This window comes from Culex pipiens, chromosome 3, assembly GCF_016801865.2.
Source record: "Culex pipiens pallens isolate TS chromosome 3, TS_CPP_V2, whole genome shotgun sequence".
In the NCBI taxonomy this organism is placed as follows: Eukaryota; Metazoa; Arthropoda; class Insecta; order Diptera; family Culicidae; genus Culex; species Culex pipiens.
Window position 1 is genome coordinate 7,714,524 of NC_068939.1, and position 13,055 is coordinate 7,727,578.

The 13,055-nt window shown below is 35.3% G+C and overlaps 1 protein-coding gene across 3 annotated transcripts in view; it reads right to left on the minus strand.

Moving 5' to 3' along the window:
• Positions 1-9,819, minus strand: part of LOC120427540 (uncharacterized) — a 73,050-nt gene extending 63,231 nt beyond the window's left edge. The window contains exon 1 of one of the 3 annotated variants that reach the window (XM_039592422.2): positions 9,740-9,819. The gene's annotated coding sequence lies outside the window, so the exon portion shown is untranslated. Of the gene's footprint in view, positions 1-3,180; positions 3,864-9,739 lie in introns of those variants that run through there. The other 2 variants (XM_039592412.2, XM_039592427.2) reach the window with 2 other exon arrangements.
• Positions 9,820-13,055: the final 3,236 nt, after the last annotated feature.

Consider the following 13,055-nt stretch of genomic DNA (forward strand, 5'->3'; position numbering starts at 1 on the left):
GCTCTACAACTTTGTAGAACATTGTTACACTCTAAAAAATAACCCTGCAAAGTTAGAAAAAACACGAAATTTTAAAATGAAAAATTTTGTTCTAAATGAAAAAATGACCCTTCTGGGACAATGTAGATTCGAAAAGTACATTAAATTTCCCATAAAATGACATGTTCCAAAATTTTTTACAGTCGAGTAACGGAAAATGGGAGAATTTTTAAAACTTTTTTAGTGTTTTTTTCGATGAAAAATACGTTTTTTCGGAATTCTGAGTACGCCATCAAATCGGGCGTCTAATTTTACATAAAAGTCCCTTTGACACCAAATTTCTATCTCATCACCGTTTCAGGCTGCAAATTATTGAAAAACACCTCATTTTTCGCATGTTCAAAAATGGAAGGGGTCGTACCGCCCCTCCGTCACGAGATATCAAAAAACGGACCTCGGATTCGTGATCAGGGACAAAAGTTACCCCTTAGGACAAAGTTTCACGCAAATCGAAGAGGGGTCGGGGCAACTTTTCCCGATTTCGTGTGAGTTGGTAGAGAATTACCCAGGTAGCAAAAAACTTTTACAAAAAATATTATTTGAAAATCGATAATATATTAAAGTAATAGAACTTTGCTCAAAATGTTGCAAAAACTCCCGGAAATGAATGTATATAATATTCTGACTAAATTCGAATTAACGCAAAACCTCTCCCTGAATTTAGTTTGCATAAAATTACTTAAAACACACAAAAAATATTATTGCTTTAATTTTTAAAAACTGCTTCATTTTAAAAGAATATGAAAACTAGCTTGAATTTAATTAAAATAAAATTAAAAATTAATATTTACAACTTATTTTTGAAAACTACATCAAAATATTGAACTTCAGTTTAAGTTTCAAATAATGTGAAAATTCACAGAAATTGATTGCGGAAACCCATTATTAAAAAACTGCTCATGCTTAAAAGAATGTAAAAACTAAGAAAATAAAACTTGCTGGCTGGTGTAAGAATAAAAGAATCAAAGAAATTAACATAACTGTATACAAATAAATTGTGAGCTATAAATATTCAAATAAAAGTACTGATAAAGTTTTTTTTATAAAACGCAATGATTTTTATTGCATCGTCATTCCTCCCCAAGAATGGCCGAATTCTCCCCCAGGGAATTCCTCACCGGTTGAGAAAAACTGGTCTAAATGGAGGTAAAATTACATCATAAAAGAGGTCATATTCAATCTTCCAAAACTAGAGGTTTTCGATATGTTCAGCGAATCAAATTTTATGACTTTTATATATGGAATAGATGAAAGTCGTCACCTTAACAGCAGTTATGTATTTAAAACATTATGAGAAAATCATTCTCAGTCTAAGTTAAAGTACACAGCATAAAAATGAGTAATATTAAAGTAATATTTCAACTGGAAATGGTGACAGATATTGAGACACTTTGATACTTTGATTTTACATCAGAATCTGGTGAAATTTTCATCAGTTTCTGTTGAATTTCACAATTTTACACATTATATTGTTAAATTGCTCAAAACACAGGTACAGTCATCCCACATATTCGGAACACCCACAAATTCGGAATGCAAAAGGCAACTTTTCTGTCTTTTTAGGACCTTTATTTGGACATTCTCTTGCTATTTAACTAGTAAAAGTAGTACTCTTTAAACAAAAACCTGCATTTCAAGACTATTTTCCATGATTTGTTGAACATCGGCCGATCTGTAAAGTGTTCCGAATATGAGGGATGACTGTACTATTCAACCAACCAAATCTTCAACATGCCAAAATTCACCTGTCCTTTGACATTTTATCGATTTAAAAAAAACCCCTAGTCGAACTTTTTCGAAAAAAAAGATTGGATTCATGCCTGAAAAATTTCGGAATTTTTGTAGAAAAGTTTTCGTTTCCCAGGTATAGGGAGCGGCCGTGGCTGACTGGTTACGGTGTTCGCTTTGTAAGCGAATGGTTCTGAGTTCGATGCCCATCTGCTCCCAACGAGAAAGTTAAGAACACATAAATTTGAAATGATGAATATGAACGAAAAATCAAAGTCGCTCGAGGCGGGGTTCGATCCCCCGTCCTTTGGATTGGTAAGCAAAAATGCTAACCACTAGGCCATGACGACTTGGTGAGCGTGGACTGGAATTAGGAATACTGTTACAGAGAGCGAGTTGTGGCGCTATAACCACGGCAAATAGAGTCCAGGGCATTCGTGGAAATACAATGTCCCATCCCAGAGGGTCCCGGAGTACCAAAACCTTCTTAGCATGGTGCTCCCAACGAATACAACCAAATCTCGGAGCGTATGGTGGTGTGTCCCCACGCTTCTTCCTCCCCTGTCGATTCAGAATTGTGTTGTTGTTCGAACACTCAGTGCTCAAACTCAACCCAATTACGAATCATCTCTGCGATACGGCTTTACGCAGTAGGCCTGGCCGCTTTAACGCTTGTGATGTTTCAATGCATTCCGATGCAATGGCGCACTACAAATGTTAATAAATGACAAGAAGAGTGCTAGGCGTCATCTAACCTAAGGCACTCTCCAGGATCCCTTCGAAAGATTGGCTGCGCTAGGGTCTGATTAGATTAGATTAGATTAGAAAAGTTTTCGTTTCCCAGGAGCTTTGGAAATCCGGGAAATTGATCCCTATATTTTAAAGGTGTTGTCAGTTGCTGTCAAAATTTACAGTTTCGTCATTTCTATTTTTAGTTGTACTTTGATTAAGGCATCATTTTTCCATGTTATTATGATGAGAAATTTTAAGTATAGTTGTGATCAGTATTCAATTTATTAAATTATCACTAAAAATTGGTAATGGCCTCTCAAATATCAAGAACACAGCTGAACCCAACATCCATAACCGTTGACCTTGACCAAAAACTAATCTAACTTTCTGCGTAGACACGTCGTCCGAAATCACACCTCCCAGTTCACCCCACGAACACAGCAAAATCGCTTCACCGAGCAAAAACCTGCCAAATCCTTTAATTTCCTCCAGGCCATTTTGTTGATTTAAATATATGTGCGTGACGACGACCCCCGAAAATCTCCGAAATCCCCAAAATCCACCACCGCGCCAGAAGGCATCACAAACAGCAACGTCCCCTTAAGCCTTCATTCAACTATCAGATCACGATTGCGTGCGTGCGTGCGTGCGTGCAAACCACATGTGTCACATACTCCTCACCTGTTTCTGGATGTTGCTTGCTCGGTGACAAAGTCGACTGCCACTGTCTCTGTCTGGTCCGGGAAAGTTTGTGTCGCTGGCCCCTGGGGAGGACCAAAGACGTGGAAGTGGCGAGGTGTTTAATCTCCTTTTCGGATTCTATCAATTTTTATCTGGGGATTTTCTTTTCATGACGAAAATGCGATAGCCCTTGCTCCTCCTCTCGAACTCCTCAGCGGTTCTTCACGGGCTGATTCCGATTTTTTTTGTTAGGGTGATTCCAGGGAAAATTGCAAAGCTTGCAAAGAGTTGTTAAAAATACAATCAACTCAACTTGGGCAAAGACATTTTCTAACTGTTAAAAATTCAAAAATGTTTATTTTGCAAAATGGCATGGAAAGCTGCCCTCCACCAGCTGGAACCACCAAAACAAGGACTTCAACGAGGCGGTTAGAAACCGAGAGAGGTCGTCGTGATTTCACAAAGAACATCATGTTTTCTTTATGTGAGTGTGCATGGCAGAACCGTTTTCGTTAACGTTCGACGTCTTCCGTCAGTGCTTCGTATGCTCGTAGCCGGGATTTGTGCTATTGTTCACTATTCACTCACTTTCAGGGTAAGTCTACCTATGTGTGTTTGTTCGTTTGTGTGCTAGCCTGTTGCCGTTGGCTTTGATTTTCCGTATCCTTTGACAACACAACAAAAGTCTCCCCTCCCACCCCAATTTTCCCTCCATTCCCTGGTTTTCATAAAAAAAAACTCCCCCACGCAATGGAGCTTGGCTCGCACAGGTAATCTAATTGTCGACCAAAAAAAGGTGAACGATGAAAAAGCAAACGAGGAAAAGTTGGGAAAGAATGTGCGATATTCGGGTGCTTTAGAGGGCTACGAGAGCAATTGAAGTTGAGAGAGGCCGAGTGAGAGAGCGAGTAACGAACCGAACCGCGAGGACGACGACGAGGAGCTATTTTTGCACTTTTTGTGCTCGTGAAACGCGTTGTGGCTGGATAAAGGATCATGATGACTTTTTTTTCGAGGGAACTGTGACTAATGTTGCTAGGGTGATAGTTTTGAGAATGTCATAAAAATAGCGAATTTGTTATCAATAAAAGAAGGAATCTGCTTGAAACATGAATTAGGGAAAATATACCCTTTTTAATTAAACACCTTTCTTCGTCATATGGAGAGTTTGATGCTCGATTAAAGCTCCAAAAATACTATTTAGGATATAAACTTACCAGCAACGGCACCGTCTCGAGTAAGCACGCAAATTCATGCCATTTACTGGCCAAAAAGATCAAATGTAATGCACTTTTGATCATAATTTCTATTTTGCGAGACCATTTTTCATCATTTTGGTGGCACACACATTCACACGCAAGAAAGTCGCCATCAATATCTTTTCACTTGCGCTAACGATTTCAATGCGCTTAAGATATAAAATTGCTTCCAACTACCGGCAACATGTTCTTTTGCACATTAGTTAGTTACTCACTTGAAAAATAATCCCGAAACATGTAAATAATTAGCAAGCACCATCAAAAAAACAAACGCGCCAAGTCTTTTGACGTTTGACTTTTGCCGACCCATTTCAATCGATGGCTGAAGAAAACCGAGCGAGATGCGAAGGCAAATAAAGAACAAAGGTTGGCCACCAACACCACCAACATGCTGGTGCAGCGCCTGTTGGAGTGAGCAAGTGATGCCAGGAAATTTTCTTTATAAATGATACTTTTCGTGAATGTTCGCTTAAAATTTCATCAATTTTGATAGCACTAAGCAGACCCAAAAGAGAGCTGGAAGAAAAAAAAAGAACTAAGCTGAAAATAGAAAAATGGGCGTGGCCCAATGCACTCGACTGATAAGAAAACATTTTTGAAATATTTTTTTAAAGGCTTGTAAAAGGAATAGCATAACTTTTAATAAAAGTGAAAATAAACAGAAATGTTCACAAAAGTTGCTCTACTCGTTGGTGTACATGGTTTTAGTGAATTTCAAGGAACAATCCAGATTATCCAGCACAGTAAAAAAATAATGTAAATTTGGAAGATGTAATTTTGGAGGATTGAATATTACCACTTTTATAATGTAATTTTACCTCAATTTAAACTGAAAAAGTTACATTACACCAGAAAAAAGGTGAAATTACACATTTCCAGAGGTAAAATTACACCTTTTTTCTGACATAAAAAATGTACCCCTTCCCAGATGTAATGTTACCATGATATTTTTTTCTGTGAGCATCATTCAAACACGACCGCTTATTAGGCTTAAAATGGTCATATTTCCCCTATATGTAACCAGATTGCAACAAATTATTTAATTTCAAACAATTATTTAATGCATATCAATAAGCTATTCAAGATATTCAAAAAACGTTTTCTTGACGTTAATATTTTTAAAGCACGTTGTGTAACAATAACCTCTGGTTATTGCAGATTTCAACTTATCAATGATTTGTTGTTACACAGAAAAAAATGATTGAAATATTCATCAGGAAATGCTGACTGATTTTGTGGCAAAAAAATGATTGATTTTACCCCAGAAAATAATTATTTTTCATCAGTTTTTGATGAATATTCATCAGGTTCACATTTTTACACATTTTTTATCTAATATTACTCAAAAAAAGAGGTAATATTCAACCTACCAATTTTTCAACATTCCAAAACTCAACTTTTTTTTCTGTGTAGATGTACGATTTTCAACCATTGTTGATTTAATTTTAGAGCGTCCAATTTGCCAGGGTAACAAATCTACGGGGAAATCCCGGGAAATTTTAAATTCATTGAAAAGTTTTCTGATCTTGGATCTGATCAATATTTTTTCAATATTTTTTTACAAAATTACAGCGGTTTTATTCGTTAAAATAAGTGTGAAGATCAATTAAAAGTATGAATGCATGTAAAACAGTGGTCGCAAAACTGCGGCTCGCGAGCTTGTTTAGAAATTACTGTGGCATCCGGTCTTCATGTCAAGTTTGCTAGTAAAATAATGAACAAGTTTTCTTTATAAAACGTTTAAACTTCTGGAAATGAAATTAATGAAAAATGACTAAAACTTTCATTTAATTTTTATAACTTAGATTCTGAATATGGTTGTGTTTCAAACAAATATTTTTGTATTTGATACCATTTTGCCGAAAATGTCGCTAATCAAAACAAAATCTCTCAAAGTTCTAAACATCAAGTTGAGCTCTGTGTGAATCTTCTGCAAAACATCGAAATCAAAATCAAATACATCAAATGATGCCCTTATTTGAGCTTCATTGATCAAGGGGCAAAGTGGCAAAACGATGTGCAATGATATGGATTAGTTTTTTAAAACCTCTATTCATCTAATTTAAAACCATTATTTCATTTAAAAAATACAAACCAATACACCAATAGCTACATAAAACTAAAACTAAACAGACGTATATCAGCCATTTATTTTATTAATGTTTACTTTAGTTTAACCTTAACAGCATAAATAATTTGTCTCGGAAATGGACAAAATCAAGATTTTTTTTTATTAGAATTCGATGCCAAATTTCCATTTATAAATATTATTGCAAATCAGAGATGCATTTTACTGTGTTATTTTCAGTTTTTTGAATACATATGCTGAAAAGGCTGAAAAAAGTTTAATTGGATTTTTCAATAAAATTCAACCGCAAATAAATTAAAAAAATCTAACAAACAGTTATTACAAATTAAAGCATGGATGATATGGAAATATTGTTTGATTCTCTTATATTCTCTAATTCTAATAAATATAAATTTAACAAAAACTCAGCCTTATGAAATTTTTATTTGCTGATGAAATGTATTTAAATTTCATTATTGTTCTTTAGACCTTTTATCCTTAAATAAAAAATATTTAAAGAATAAAAAACTGTTCACAAAACGTTGAACTTAATGATCTAATATTCGTTTAGTTATCGGTTCAAAAACTTCTGAAAACTTATCCAATTTATCTTAGGCTGGTACAATTTTTTTTTAAAGTTATTGTCTTCCTCCCTTCAAAGTTGGCCTGAAAATCAGGGGGCAAAAAACATATTTTTTCAAAAAACTTCAAAGTGTGGAATCTACTGAAATTAATTTTAAAAGCATTCCCCTGCGTTTAGAATCATTTTTAGCATGTTTGAGTTGATTTAAAAATCTTTTGAATTTTTGAAAATTGTTAAATTTTGTTGTAAATCTTTATGGAATACAAAATAATATCGATAGTTCCCGTAGTTTTGAAGAAACTAAAATTTCTGTAACAAAAATCTGGGTGCAATAGCTCTGGTTGGTATGCACCTTTGACCTTCTAACATCCATTTTTGCACCAGTGTTTCTTGATTTTTTTTTTATTATGCGAATTGAAGTAATTCTTCTTGCACAAACCTATTGGAAATATTTTATGATACCAATCTTATTTTCTTCTCATTCGATTACCATAAACGTAAAAATCTAAATTTTGTTTTTTTTTATATTATCAGAGATATTTTTTTCTGATCATTTGATTAATTCTATATAAACTGAACATTACATTGAATTGAACAAAATACGTTGAGTTTCTACATTTAGTTATTTATTTATTTATTGATTTATTTATTCTTTTCATAAGATTTTAAATAAAATGGTTTCAAAAAGTTAAGAAAATGTATACATCTGCCTGAATTTCGAGAATTTCCGGGAAATTTGCAAATTTCTCAGGAAACGGGAAATATTTTTTTACGTTAATTCTCTGGATTTTTTTTTCACGAAACGGGAAATTGGACGCTCTTTTTCATTTCAAGTTTTTGTCTCCCCTTTTAAGTTCCCAATAATAAGGCCGTTGCAAATCTTTTTCAAAGTATATGTCACCCCCCCCCCCCCTCCCCCTTTTCAAAAATAGTTAGGTAGTTTAGAATAAATCATAAGAAAAACAATGCTTTTTTTTAAAAAAAAAAACTTGAAAATTTCAATGGAAAAGAAGTTTAATCAACTGAAAACAACCTAAAATACATTTTTTGCATTCTGCATCAAATTTAACATGTTTGGGCTCGTTTGAAAATATTTTGAACTTTTATGAAATTCCAATGTATAGCACCGCAAAAACTTTTTTTTCTCGCTAAAATGAAATTTCAGTCAATGCTTAGAAATTTTGGAAACTTATGCTTGCAAAACAACTGGGCTGATGTATAATGTATTTTAAACCCCTTTTTTCATTGAAATGATAAACCAAAACCTGGGATAGGAGGACTTCCTTATTTAATAATTTCCGGAGTTCATTTTGAGCATTTGCATTTATCTTGTTTAATTTATGTTTGTTTTTGGTAGTATTTGGCCTATTCTATCACCTATCATTACACTTTGCCTATCTAATTTTTTCATGTTTGTATAGCCACTTTTTCAATTTTTTGCTTGTTTTTCACATTTTCGGTTATGAAATGGCACCATAATTATTTAAATTGTAAATAAATGCGTAGAGGCATAGACACTAGGCATGGGACACTAGAAAAACTACTACATACTTCTTTTTACTTAAAATATAGGAAATGTTAGCCAAAGTTGACCCCTAAAAAAATGACATTTTTAAAATCATTGGAAAAAGTCACATTAAACAAGTAAAACCCCATAAATTTTCTAAAATTTTAAGAGTTCTTCTTTCCAATGCCTTTTAAAGATCAAAAATTGGTTGAAAAAATTTTGGTGATTTTTAAAATCGAAGCCCATCTAAATGCGGGGCTGGGTTGTACAGGGTTAACAACAACTCTCAAAGTTTCAAAAAACACGAAATAGTAAAATAAAAAATATATTCTACATGAAAATATACCCGTTCTTGGCTTCGCTGATTTAATAAGAATCTCTTCTAATGGCATGTAAAACTAGTTTTTACAGTTGAGTAACGATACATTACAGTGGCTTTAAAACAATTTTTGTATTTAAAAAAAATTCAAATTAGTAAAAACGGAAGTATTGTCAAAAAGTCAAATTTACGAATCGCGGTGGAATAAAAGAGAATTGTTTAAAATATATTTCAAACATTTCTTGAATCTATGGTAAAAAGGTTTTGTAGGAGGATTAGGAATTGTTAGGCAGTTTTGCTTTTTCTTTTTTCTGTACAGTAAATTAAAGTTAATTGCCACGTGGTTAAGAGTTGGAAGTAATTGCAGTTTGATTAGGCTTCAATAAAACGCTCAATACAAAAGAATCTCTTTAGCAAATAAGAATGAATAATTCAACAGTTGACATTTTTTGTATTATCTGAAAAAAACAATAATTTGAGAACTTGTGACAGCTTTGACTTAGTTAGAAACAGGTACCATTTCAGTTGCACAACTCCTAACAAATTCAAGAAAATTACATCTTCTTTCCTTAATGTCCCTAAATTTAGATCATATGTTCAAGAAACCGACCACTTCCAAGAAATTTGATCCCTTATCACCCTAACCCCTGCCACCCCCCACCATAATCATTTTTCCCTTTCCCTGATGTACACACAAAAATGAGGCATAATCGTTGCGGGGGAGGCTCCCCTTGGTCCCCACGCTTCCTTCCGGCGAGGAAATTGGACCTTTGTACACAAACACACACACACACAGACAAAACCACACACAAAGTGAACTCACCGTTGCAGAGACAAATAAAAAGTAGAAAAGTTTGCCAATTTTCCGCAGAAACTCACTTTTTTGTGCAAACACACACACACACACACACACACACACACACACACACACACACACACACACACACACACACACACACACACACACACACACACACACACACACACACACACACACACACACACACACACACACACACACACACACACACACACACACACACACACACACACACACAAACTTTCAACCCGTAGCAATTTGCATCGTTTGGCAAATTTCAAGGTTTCTTGGTGCGAAAGTTTTCCACTTTGTTGAACGCAGCAATCCTGGAGGAGTTTTGGTCCAGTCAGTCAAACAGGTAAGCAACATCCATCCCACAGGGGAAATCCAGGCAGCAGGAGCGAGCGAGAGAGAGCGAACATCACACACAAGTTGAGCAAAAGCTGGAGCCGGGGCAGCAGCAATGAGAGGAAAAGCACACTTCAAAACACAACTTCAACGACTACAACTTGAACGACGACGACGACGACGACGATTATAGATTGATGGATCCGGGATTGCACACTCACACTAACTTTGCGCACTTGTTCTCTTCCTGTTTTTAATTTCTTCCTCTTCTTTGTTCACTCTTGTTTCTTTTTTTCCGCTCGAAACTTTCGAGAGGGCTCACATTTCCGGAAATTGAGGTTAATTCCGTTGCAGCATCCCCCTCGAAAAAATGAAAAAAAGCACTACAAATTACACAACACTTTTTTGTTTTGTTCAAAAGCTCACACACTTTCAAGTGGGGTGTCCAACACTAGCCAAAAAAGCTGTTGCACACTAAAGCTGCCCCCCAAAAAAAGGTTCGACAAATTTTAGAATCCTGATTTTCGTGTCTGTGCGTCTCGGCGGTGAACGATGGATAGAAGAACCTGGCAGTGGCCAGCCAGTCAGCAGCTCCAGTCTGGTCCTGGTCCCGAGACTTTGTCGTCGTCGTCGTCGGGAGATTGGGATCTTCGGGTCGTTGTCGGCCTGGCATCCCACCAGGATAACGCGGAAAGGAGGGGTCCGACGATGGCGAGGTGAGAGAATGATGGGAATTTCGGGTTTTCTAACAATTATTAATAAATGATTAAACTAAATTTATAGTATATTTTAAATACCAAAAACAAAAAGCTTTTAAAAGGAGAGCAATTCACCACCAAAACCGGAAATGGATATTATTTGTATTTTTAATAAGGATCAGCCATTGCTATAGCCAAAGAAGCTTATAAAATTCATGTCGTTGGTTCACCTAAAAAATTTTGGCAGTTTTCTGTATCTTTTAGAAGAGTTTCCTGATCGATTTGGTGACTTCGGCAAAGTTGTAAAATTATGAAAAATTGGTTTGCTGATTTTATAATTTCCTTATTTTTACTAAAAATCTATCTCTCAAAATTCGATTTTCTAATTTTTTAATATTTTAATATGTTTTAGGGGACAAAAACCCGCAACTTTTGAGCCATAGAGAAATACGGGCACAAATTTGCTGGCAAGCTATAATTTCTTGAAAGTATTAAAAAAAATTAAATTTTACTAATTTTTTGACTTTAATTATTTATGTTAAGCAAAATTTGCAATTAGGAAGTATTTGACGGAAATGATCAGAAGGTAAGCAATTTTCAAGATAAAGCCATTCTGAAAATATCATTTTTGAATTGTTGATATTTTAGAAAAAAAAACTAACTTTGACAATGACGCAATTTATCATCAAACGATAAAGTAAAAATTGTTGTTTCTTTTTTTTCTGAAGAAAAAAAAACTATTAAATAAAACTCGGTGGCTAAATTGAGGTTCAAAAGTAACGAATTTTTTTCCCTAAAACATATCAAAAAATTTCAAGAATTAAAGCATTACGAATTTTGGGAAATTGTTTTTTTGGGAAATTGGTTTTTTGTGTATTGTTTTCCTGTGAGCAGTTCTGAGTAGTGCGGTGCCTGTGTGGACGCTCAATCCTGTTTTTTTCGTGTTATTTTCTGTCTCTTTTGTGTCGCTGAGTAGTGCGGTGCCTGTGTGGACGCGCAGTCCTGTTTTTTCGTGTTATTTTCCGTCTCTTTTGTGTCGCTGTTCGAGTGCATGGGGTGATTGGTCATTATAAATAAATAATGGCATCAGTAGTGCGGTGCCTGTGTGGACGCGCAGTCCTGTTTTTTTTCGTGTTATTTTCCATCTCTTTTGTGTCGCTATTTGTGTACATGGGGTGATTGGATTTCTTCTGATTCGTGCTGTTTTCATCTCTTTTGTGTCGTTGTTTGTGTGCATGGGGTGATTGGTCTTCTTCTTCTTCTTTTTTCTTTATTTTTAGTTCGCGCGTTCGTTGGCCATAAGTTTATTTTTGTTCTCTTTACATAGTTTTCGATAGAAACGATCCGAATTCTTTTTTTTTTTTTTCGAGACAAGCAAGTCGTATTGCTGGATTAAGTCCTTAAGTCCTTTCTATATCATCGATGATCGGAAGGCACGCCGACGAATATGTTTTAAGGCTTATGATATAAAATCATTTTAATGAATAAAGCCCTTCTTACATCACCGTTGATCGGAAGGCACGCCGATGAAGAATTTCTGGAGGATCGCGGTCGAATTAATACTATATTTAAAATTCTAGATAGCTATCTTTCGGATTCGATTGTGAGTAGCGGGACTTCGCGGTTACTATGCAATGTGTTTTTTGGAGTCTTTTTATATTTTAAATTTATAAGTCCTTCTTTTATCATCGTTGATAGGAAGGCACGCCGCCGGTTAAGTTCGTTTAAGTTATTGTTTTAATTTCATTACAATTGGTTACGTGGTGTCCTGTTTTCTTTTCGTTTATATTCGTTGATCGTAATAATTTATTCCAACTGGCAGCTTTAGTATTAACTCATCTACTATTTTTGACATTTGCTCGCGTTATCTTAATTGTACCAACAGTTAAAATATACTGATAAGTCCAGCCCATAGCACTACCGCTCGGTTGGCACGCGTTCGATTAAAACAAACGTTTTAAATAATCAATTATTTATCTTTCCGCAGCCGGCTGCCTAAGATTTAACAATTTCAACCGATAAACAAAATGCTCATGGTCACATCACTGCCACTCGTGAATCCTGACCTCATACCCATCTACTAACCCCCTCAAAACTCATGTGATACTTTGTCGGAGAAGCAGTCGATTGGGCGGTCTCTATCACTCAAGTATCGGACTAACATTCCCATCCACTTCCCCGTGACCCTACCACTGGACGTGGCCGGCGCCGGTATTGATCAGCATGATAGGGGCCTTTGAGAAGTTGCGAAGCGAGGAAAGATAGCACCCACT